At 44.7% G+C, this 11,150-nt stretch overlaps 1 protein-coding gene across 1 annotated transcript in view; it reads right to left on the bottom strand.

Annotated features, from left to right (window-relative positions):
- Positions 1-6,331, bottom strand: part of SLC26A5 (solute carrier family 26 member 5) — a 58,748-nt gene extending 52,417 nt beyond the window's left edge. The window contains exon 1 of the mRNA XM_004702605.3: positions 6,303-6,331. The gene's annotated coding sequence lies outside the window, so the exon portion shown is untranslated. The remainder of the gene's footprint in view (positions 1-6,302) is intronic.
- Between the last annotated feature and the right edge of the window lie 4,819 nt (positions 6,332-11,150).

Here is an 11,150-nt window from a genome sequence, read left to right as displayed (position 1 = left end):
GGGGAGGGAGGGGAAAAAATGAGGAGCTGATGCCACGGGCTTGGGTGGAGAGCAACTGTTTTGAGAATGATGAGGGCAATGAATATACAAATGTGCTTTACACAATTGATATATGTATGGATTGTGATGAGTTGTATGAGCCCCTATTAAAATTATTTTTTTAAAAAAAGAAAAGAGGAGCTAGCTTTGAGGTTAGGACACACCCCTTCTTACACTGAGCTAGGAGTTGCCCTTAAGTGTCAACACTTATATTTGAAGCCTCAGCTATCCCCTCACTCAAACACGCGAGGCCATCACACTGATTCTGACTCACAGAGACCCGGTGAGACACAGTAGAACTGCCCCCGTGGGTCTCCAAGGCTGTCTGTCAGTCTGTATGGGAGCCGAAAGTCTGGCTAAACCCTAAAGACTTTCCATCTGCACTTGTTCTCTGTACACCTTGATTCCACACACACAGCTTTCCTGGGATCCTTTTCTCAGCCAACCCTACTCCCAACATCCCACAATGCCTCTGTACTGATTGCACGATCCGTTTCACCCATCAGCTGGCCCCCACACATTTGCCTACCCCATTCTCTTCAGAATGTTCCCACTCAGTGTAATTTTACAAAAGAACCACACCCATTGTCGTTGAGCCAATTCAGCACAGTACATTTTACAGCCATTTAGAGGGAGCTCCAGAACAGAAAGAGGGCGACTGGTAAATTGGGTGGGTGCTTAACCTAAGATATCCAGTCGTATGTTCAAGGATATTAAAGCATTTACCATAGAATAATGAAGAGAGGTTACATTTCGGTGGTGAAATGAAGGCTAATTTTATTTTCTTCTTTGGATTTACCAGCATTTTCTACGTTTTCCACAGTAAAAAGTAGCATAATAAAAGTAAGTGTTCAATGCTGACAACAGGAGTAGAAGGTACTTTCGATAGCCCATCTGGGAGAAGTCTGCAAATACCTTCGCAGAAGCCCTTGGCATTTGAGTGGAAAAGTGAGTTCTGCCCAGACGTCGCTGAGAATCCCTAAATTTTAGCACACCGCGCATTGGGAGCAGATGTAGGGAAGCTGCCTGACTGTTCAAAGTCATCATGCTTGTTTCTGTGACATGCTTGGCACACACTCCTGGGAGGGAGAGATATTGCCAATTAAGTAGATCAGGCCCCTTTAGACTTGCTCTCCAAGAACAGCTGACACCGAAACTGGGAAGAGTCTGTTGAAGGAATCACCAACCTGTGCCATCTGAAAGGGGGTCAGGTAGGCAACGACAATGACTGATGTGGACCAGGCGTGTCTGTGTCAGTCTGGCAAGCATATGCAAAGCCCACAGTGGTCATCTGTTTTTAGCTCTAGCTGAATGTCAGGTCAGATGTCCACTTAAATTTTTCCTTGACATTAAGGCTCAATTGATATAGAGAGGACTACACATTAAGTGAAGTTAGTTTTACTGGGCTATCGAGAGAACATTTTCATTATCCAAGAACGTTCCCTTGTTCTCTACCCATCTTCCACACAACAATCCCTGCCACAGCCCTGCCTGAGGCACCCTCCGTCCTGAGCTCTACCACGTAGTTTCTATCTGTTCTGAACCCTCACATTAGTACGACCTCTACTAGTGCCTAATTGCAGTAGAGTATTTCTATCAGAACCATGTCAGAAGTAACTTCACAATGCTTCTCATTTCCCCCAGTTTTATATACAGGCACGAGGCAATGATGGTAATTAAGCACGCCATGTTGTACAACCTGACCAATAACCATTTCCACATTGTTTTCACCACTCTTAACAAAATTCAGTAACACCCCACCCCCACCCCCGCAAAGCAGTAACTCCTCATTTTGCCCCCGAGACATCCCTGGCAAATATTAACCTCATTCATAAACACTGGTCTCAAGGCATCTGCCTAGTCTAGATATTTTATATAAATAGGATCATACAATATCTGATCTTCAGTGTCTAACTGGTTTCACTCAACATAAAATTTCTAAGTTCATTTATGTCATAGCATAATTTCCATCCTCTACAGGAGTTGAAATTACATTTTTATAAATATGCTTTTAATTTTTAAATGTTGAAAACCAAAACAAATTTTAATAAAACAATGCATAAACCAGTTAAAAAAAAACACCTGCCCCTTTTCTTTGCTGTCATTTCCTCCTGCTTCCTCCATCCTTCCTCTGCTCTAGCTGTTCTGTCAACTCGCCAAGTGCACACTGGTGTCAGGGTCTTGGTACTCGCTAGAATGCTGTACTCCCAGATAGTCTCATAACTTTTCTCACCTTCAGGTCTACATTCAATGTCACTTCCTTAGGGCAAGCCTTTTCTGACACTATTTTTAAACTCCACTGTCTTCTTGGATTCTTCCCCCCATAGCGTTTATTACCATCTCACATACTGTTTGAGGAATGCAGGTGCCATAGTGGGTTAAGCATTTGGCTGCTAAGGGCACGGGTGGCAGTTCAAACCCACCAGCTACTCCATGGGAGAAAGATGAGGCTTTCTTTTCCTGTAAAGATTTACAATCTCAGAAACTCACAGGGGCAGTTCTACTCTGTCTTACAGGGTCTCTCTGAGTTGGAATCTACTCAATGGTAAGGAGTTGGTGCTTGTTTGTTTTTAAGTTTGCATACAATAGCCTGCTAAAGTCTGAGGTGACCTGGGAAGAGAAAGAATCTCAAGGTGATGGATTGGTACAGTGGCTGCAGCAGTGAGCTCAAACAACATCACAACGGTGGTGATACCCAGCCGTGCTTTCTTCTGCTGTAAGTAGAGTGAGTACCGTTGCATTAGAGCCACCTTGATGGCTCCCAACAATGACATCCGACAGATTGTACTTCCTTGTTTACTTCCCTCCTCCTCTTCACTTAGAATGCAAGCTACAGGAAAAGAAAGCCTCATCTTTCTCCCTTGGAGTAGCTGGTGGGTTTGAACTGCCACCCTTGCCCTTAGCAGCCAAATGCTTAACCCGCTATGGCACCTGCATTCCTCAAACAGTATGTGAGATGGTAATAAACGCTATGGGGGGAAGAATCCAAGAAGGGTAGGGACATAGTACGAACTCATTATCTATGTGCTGAATAAATAATGCACTGAAGACAAAGCAGGGAGGAAGAAAATCCCTGCTAGCTCTGGAGATTGTTATTGAAAGTATAGAAATTTTTATCATTTTTAGTTACTTTATAATGGTTCATTTTTGGGGAGAAATAGAGATGAAAACTAATGATAATACCAAGGACGGCACAACTCTAGTTTTACTACCGCAAACATTAGAAGCGAGGGTGGGCGAGGGGAGTTGGTAGCACTGATGATTGTATAATCTCACCTGATGGGATTGAACAGCAGAACTGTATGTGAATGGATATATTGGAATGAGTATGACATGTCAATAAAAATATTATAAAAATTAGATTTGTGGGGATAAATGCTTACACAGAAACACATAGATGAGCATTTAGGTTTAGTAACACGTTTTCCTCCCATTAGAAGTAAAGTTATAGAGACAAAGCCCACTATTTCCTAGGATACTAATGCTACACTGATTCCTTTTGAGAGGGAGGTAAAGCATAACCTCCTTTTCCTCCTTAGGGCCTTTCCATCTTGGGCCAGTACATGTCTCTCTCTTTTAATCATCTGACTGACAGCCATACTATACAAATTCGGGTGTTTTTCTCTGCCTATCAGTGCTTTGGGTTCTGGAGAATTAAGGGGATAAAAGAGTTGGATGCATTGAAATAACTTGTATGGACTACATCTTGATATGTTATAGCCCACATCTAAGAATTATTTTCAAAGTGTAAGAGCATCTACAGAATTTGCAATGTAATGACAACAAAGTTAGGTCCCAGCAAATGATTAAGTAAACAATGTGCTCGTTTTTTCCTACCCCAGTTCAGGTAACTCAATAGTCCACAACTACCTGAGAAGGTGTGAGGATCATTTTTTTATCTCTGTTTGGACACAGATGCTCACATTTCAGCAAGGATCAAGGTGATCATCCTTATCCCTTGCTGACACCTTGCTCCCCCACCCTAACAAGTCACAGATGACTTCGAGGAGAAAATTTCAATAGGCTACTGAAGCCTGGCACGGACACCGAGAGAGGAGATAGAATCTTCTCTGGGGGCCTTTAGGAACAGCTGATAACTGGGGACGGGCAGGGTTACACCTAGTTCAGTCCTTCAGAATATACTGAGTGCTGACAACTCTGCAAGGGATTGTGGGAAAACTAATGCTGGGAAGGCACAACACCTTCCTCGAATTAAGCTGAATAAATGGAAATGCTGGACAGGCACAGCTCCTTAGAATGGCAGATTTAGGCTTTGATGCCACTGAGTGTATCCAGGTTGGGTTTGACCAGAAATGAACAAGGATTCTAGTCTGTGATGACACAATCCCAGAATCAGTTCTCAGTGAAACTTAGCTCAGTGACTTGTATATATATTTGTATATATATATACACACACACACATATTGGTATAAACTTTACATGTCACTGGTATAACTTTATATCAGTTGATTGGTATAAACTTCACATGTCATGCAATTTTATTGTGCACTCATATTAAGAAGGTGTGCACAGTCATCATCACAACCATTTCAGAACATTCTCTTTTCCTTTTCACAGCTGTTGGCCCCCCATGTCCCCCTAGCCTTTTCTCCCAGGCCCCTATCCAGTTACTGTCTCTCTAGATCTCCCTGTCCTGGATTTCATACACAATCATGCAACACACAAACAAGAAACAAGCAAACAATAAAAACAATGATCACAACATTGTTATGATCTAGACAAAACAATTTTAAAAAGCTGAAAATACTAGAAGCGGAAACAACTTTAAAATGGGCCAAAAGGGGGATCAAATGATAAAGTATTGCATTTCGACCTAACTGGATCTGCCATCATCGACTTCATAATGCGCTGATTAGCTCAGTGACCCCTAACCTTGGCTCTGTATCAGGATTTTCTGGACCTCCCTTAGACCAGTCCAGAATCTCTGCACCAGCATTTTTGAAGACAAACACGAAAACTTACCAATTTTTTAAATGGAACTATACATCTTATATGAGAGTAGGCCAAAAAGCATTGTAGGAAAAAAAAATAGCAACCTCCACTAAACCAAAATTTCAAAAGGAGAAGTGACTGTCTCTTGAAATGCCCCTCATCTAGGCGTATACACGTCTGAAGGCAGTGTCTCCATCTCTCGGCTCTGAAGAATTCTGTGCGCCTTGATTCCCACCATGCCCACACTGCAGGCGGGGCATCCCCAAGGGACTCAAATGAGTTTCTCCTGAGTCTTCCTTGAGGTTTGGGGAACAACAAGAGGTCTAAAGAGCAAGATCAGACTTCTGGGTGGGTATGGTAACGTTTCCCAAGGGAATTCTCCAAGGCAGTTGCCTTGTCAGGATGGGAACGTCTCTGTGTTTTGTTTTGTTTTTCCCTCTTCAATTTTCTTAAAACTTCTTCCCAAGAAGCCTTCATGATCTACCTGTGTCCTTCAAGTAAATCTATCAAGTCTATCCCTTTGGTATCTCCCCAAAGGAGTCACTATAAACTTCTGAGCTGACCTTTGTGCCTGGAATTTAACTAGCCCAGAAGATTCCCTGCCAAAGCCACTGCTTTGACTGGCGTTATTTATTTATTCATAAGGCAGCTTAATAGGACTAAAGCAGCCCAGGTGGCATAGTGCTTACATATTGTACTTCTAAGTACAAGGTCAGCAGTTCCAGACCACTAGCTGCTCCTTGGGAGAAAGTTGAGTTACAGTCTCATAAAGCCACAGGGGCAGTTCTAACCTGTCTTATAGGATGGCTATGGGCAGCATCAACTTGATGGCGGTGATGTTTTTTTATTTTTAGCGGGACTAAGGCATGCATTACTGAAAGAACTTGTCTGCAGCCCTCCACCGATTGCAGAGACGTTTATTCCAAACATCCTTTGTTTGGAATAAACCTGTGTCTGCATTAACAGAAATACTAATAGCAGTACTTTTCGACTTATCTGTATTTGTAGAAAAATTGAGGCTCAATGAAGTTAATTGATTTGCAACTTGCTAAGATCACACAGACCTAGTCAGTGGCAGAGCTTGCAGTCAAAGCGTGATTTTCATGAATTTATTCATCAAATACATGTCTACCAATGACACTATCGTTGCCAATATCTAGGGATCAGTTCAGTTGTGCTAGTTGCGGCACATTCACTCTGATTCTTTTCTTCCAAATCAGTGGTGGGAGTGTGATTCAGAAATCTTTGATCCAGGTAAAATCCGGCACACACTCCCCCATTCTGCTAGTGCTCAGGCGCCCTCTACTTACCCAGAACTAACGCGCAGCCCGCGAGGCAGGCAGGGGAGGCTCCCGGCCCAGGAGCGCCGATGCAGGTCAGCAAACCGTGGGTCAGTGGGCTCAGAGCTGAAGACGGAGACCTCACGCCCCTGCCCTAAGCATGGAAGAGGAAAGGAGCGGTAATCTAGCAGCTGTTGGTGGATTCTTCGAACAAATTCAGGTCCAAAATATCTCTGAATGCTGTCCTAACGCCCTTACATTCCTAATACCAAGCACTTTCTCCCAAGACACAGTCATTGCTATCACAGAGGGTGGGAGTGAAGCATGAACAAGATTTACGTAATGAAATATGCATGTGTGTGTATGAGTGAGTGTGGCTACGAAAGGTGGTATTTGAGACGCTGTGTCCGGAATCGGTCATCAGTACTGCCAGCAAGCCTTCTCAGAAGTACTTTTGTCGAGTAGAGCAAAACAACCAGGGAAAAATAAGACGTCTTTTTAAAGTTCAAAACAGAAGCGGATCTTGATCACTTCAAAAGTGAATAATAATCCAATCATCCCTCATTTGTCCACAGACAGCTTATGGATTCAAAAGGCCAGCTCTTTATTAAACTTGAAAGTACATGAAATCGAAGTCATCCGGTTAAAGAGCGACTTACCGTGACACGTTTGTGGATCTCCCCACCTCCACGCTTCCCTGCATTTCCCGTCAGTCACCTGGAACCAGTACCAGTTGCCCCAGCGAGGCCCTTGCTTACCTTGAACAAGCTCACTGTTCTCACGCAAGGCCGCATAACCTGGAGGCGTGGGATGTCTGAAGCGATGCAGTATTTTGAATGTGTGTGTGTGTGTGTTTATTCTGGGAATAAAGTCCCTAACATTCTCCAGGTTTGTTTGTTTGTTTGTTTACAAGCCTTGTTCCCTCTGCCCAGATTGTTCTCCCAAATGCAACTTCTTTCAAAGGTGAAGCTGAGGGATAAAACGATGATTTAAAAAAAAATCATTTTATTAGGGGCTCATACACCTCTTATCACAATTCATACATACATCAATTGTGTAAAGCGTATTTGGACATTCGTTGCCCTCATCATTCTCAAAACATTTCCTCTCCACTTAAGCCCCCGGCATTAGGTCCTCATTTTTCCCCTCCCTCCCCGCTCCCCGCTCCCTCATGAGCCCTTGATAGTTTATAAATTGGTATTTTGTCATATCTTGCCCTGCCTGACGTCTCCCTTCACCGACTTTTCGGTTGTCCGTCCCCCAGGGAGGAGGTCACATATAGTTCCTTGTAATCGGTTCCCTCTTTCCTACCAACTCTCCCTCTACCCTCCCAGTATCGCCACTCACACCACTGGTCCTGTAGGGATCATCCGCCCTGGATTCCCTGTATTTCCAGTTCCTATCTGTACCAGTGTACATCCTCTGGTCTAGTCAGACTTGCAAGGTAGAATTCGTGTCATGATAGTGGGAGCGGGGAGGAAACATTTAGGAACTAGAGGAAAGTTGTATTTTTCATCGTTGCTACATCGCACCCTGATTGGCTCATCTCCTCCCCGAGACCCGTCTGCAAGGGGATCTCCAGTGGCCTACTCATGGGCTTTGGGTCTCCACTCTGCATTCCCCCCATCATTCACTATGGTAAGATTTTTTTGTTCTGATGATGGAAGATGATGATTTTATCAAAAGAATCACTGGAATTCTTCTCCAAATGAAGGAATTGCAAGATTTTATGAACTTGGAACTGGTCAAGTTCAGCTGGTTCACACCAGCTGGGCAGAAGAGATACCTACTTTTTGTCGATTTTCCGCAAACCAGTTGTTAAAATGGCAAGTGTGATCAAGGTTCTTTAAGGTGGGGGGCTGGGCAGTGGCCCAGTATGGAAATCACAAATTGACATTCTTTACTCTTTTTAAAAATGTACCTCCTTTAAAACTGTTCTTAGTTAAGTTTGAACTGTATGAAATAATCAACTATCTTTTGACATATCATTAAAAAAACACTTAAAATGGTCATTAGGGCAGCAAACTCGTTAAAGAATTTGAATCCCACCACTGGCCCTATCCCCAACAAGAAATCACGCATATAAAACATATACATGGGGTCCATTTCCCCATGCTGACTCAGTCTACGCTTGTACAGGGTTTTACTGGCTTGACACCAGAGGAAAGGACAATCCATGTCTTCCTCGTTTTGTTGCTATTCCGGTTCATTATCAACAACGATGCACACAGCAGGGGAAACGGGCGTCGTATCTTCTGAGCTCAGACACAGTAGTTCTTAGAAAACCATTTACTTTGGAATTTCTCTAATGTGGAAAACCCAAAGTAGTTGATGAAATGGTTGGGATACAAACAAACAAACAAATGAAAAAACCAAACCAAAATAGCTGATAAAAATGGTTGGGAGGCCAGGAGAAACACATGGTTTTTAGAATCAGATGAAAACTCTGCTGATTTTGCTATCCCCTCGGCAGGGCAAGCCGGCATGAACACAGCAACAACACTGTTGGCTTGACTTGGAAAACCCCTCTTCTCTCATTCATTCTCGCAGTTCTCTGAGAAGAGCCTGGTCCTCGGACAGCACTCCAAGACGTGCTGGATTGGGTCAATTCTTTTGGTATCGCTCATAAATTAATGAGGAACGTGTAACTCTGTATAGTTTCGGAGTAGTTAGAGAGAGAGAGAGAAAAAGAAATGCTACGTAACAGAATTGGGGCTTCAGGTGTTACTTAATAGACCAGAGTGCTTTCCAGCAATGCACTTAAGGTATCAGCCATAGCAACCTTACCTTGGGATTCTTCACCCCAAGTTTCTTTCTCATGCAAATTAGTTCGACTTTGCTCTTCTACTCCAGTCCTGGGCCTGCACGTCCACAGATGGAAAGCAACCCACTTCAGGGCACCGAAGGACAGCTACAGTTAACTAGCAAGAGGCAGGCCCTGGCTAGAAGCAGAGGAGCGATTGGAGTGTCAAAAAAGCTTCTCTCTCCCAGTGCATACTACGAGGATGCTAACCTTGGTGGCTGCTAACCACAGCAGCTCAAAACCCCCGAGGGAGAAAGAAGAGGCTTTCTACCCCGGTGAAGAGTGAGTCTCTGAGAGCTGCAGGGACAGTTCTACCCTGTCCTACAGGGTCACCAGGAGTCAGCATGGACCGGATGACAGTGACTTGGGCCTTTAGAGTGAGTGTTTCTCTCAGTTTACACTGGACTAAGCCCTAAACTGTCAGAAATAACATTTTTATAGCTAGTAAGGTTTTCCAAGGAGAAAAAGCAAACTCTCAGCCCTGAGAAAATGTTGCCCAATTGTGTCACTGCAAGAGCCTGGATCATTACTGCTGTTAGGTGCACGGAGACCGTTTTGACTTGCAGTTACCCCGAGTGATGGAGTAGCACTGGCTTGTAGCTCTGCATAAGCAGGTCACTGGGTTTTTCTGTGGCAGAACGAGGATGGTTTGAACCGCCAACCTTTAAGCGACTGCCATCCAGTTGATTCTGACTCACCGTAACCCCTAGAATCCCCACTAGTGCTTTTAAAAATCTCCACTTCAGAGTGATACCACATCATTCAGAAGGCTAAAGAAGACAATCTTCCCGGAGTCAGGAAGTATTGGAAAGCGTCCTTCATAGGTAGCAGAAACTTGCTGCTTGTTTTTAAAATCTTCCGGGTTTTCCAAAACCAAGCTTACTGTTACGGAATCCATTCCGACGGGCTCATAGAGACCCTTTAGGACAGGGTAGAAGGGCCTCTGTGGGTTTCCAAGACTGTAAATCTTTACTGGAACAGAAAGCCTCATATTTCTCCTACAGAGCGAAAGTGGTTTCAAACTGCTGACTGGGTGACTGGTCACCAACCCACTACCACTGAAGTCCACTCCTAGTTAGTCCCAGCACACCTGGACCAGACTCTACACCGCGTGAGGTTTCGTCAGTCAGATAAAGTGATTTTTTTTGACCAGCTGTCAAAGTAGAAATACAGACAGGATCTGTCTGAATCCAGAATACTTGCTACTTCCTTTTATAAAGAGGCTTATAAAAAAAGCCCCCCCCCCATCTTTCCATTTCATTTTTCCATGTGCTATTTGAAGACTCCTCCCATGGGAGAGATTCGCCTTACTCTCCAGGTGAGAAAGGGATTACTAGATAGGAAGCCACCAGGTGCAAACTTTAGAGCTGGAAGACCCTTACCTTAGCACCCACTTCCTTTGCAGAGGGGCCTATGGAACCCAAACCGGTATAACTGGCCTGTTCTCCAGAGAAAGCATCATCCTTGTCGGTTTTAAATAGATGCATTTAAAGTGATATATTCAAAGTGATACATACATAGCACATATCTATATACTCATGATATATATGTGTACATCATGATTCATGTATATATACACGCGAACACAAAGATGTAGCACTAAGGCGGCCTCTGGCCAGAACAGGGTGGGGTTGAAAGTGTCCGGGAAGCCACCTCAGGGAGCTGGAGAAGTTAGCAGAGAGATGCAGGCACAGCCAGGGCTGATTTAGACCACGAGAAGGAAAGGGGTGTCGCTGCTGGTAAAACAGTCTCCGCTGTCGCTGCAGATGGTGCAGAAGCCATGTACATTGAGCTGGCAAAGGGGCAAAGGCAGGCACTTCCGGAGAATTGCCTCCTGCTCAGGTGCAGGGACGGGGTGAGGTGGGCACGGCCAGTGGGGGCCCTAGGTTCCAGGAAAGGCTGATAGAGACCGCGAGGTCGTGCCTAGCAGAGGTGGCGACAGCGAGAGACCCCGAGGCGCGGGGGAGCCCAGGGGACAGCCCTTCCCCGCCGCGCCCCAGCCCGGCAGCTCGCGGGCGTCTCCGGGGGTCCCGGCTCCAAGGTCCCCTTCCCGGCGCCGCGCGCACTCACCGGCC

Source organism: Echinops telfairi, unplaced genomic scaffold (genome assembly GCF_000313985.2).
Source record: "Echinops telfairi isolate 266 unplaced genomic scaffold, ASM31398v2 ScPeMD7_23;HRSCAF=83, whole genome shotgun sequence".
In the NCBI taxonomy this organism is placed as follows: Eukaryota; Metazoa; Chordata; class Mammalia; order Afrosoricida; family Tenrecidae; genus Echinops; species Echinops telfairi.
Note: the sequence above shows the minus strand (reverse complement) of the source record. Positions and strands in the feature narration are given on the sequence as shown.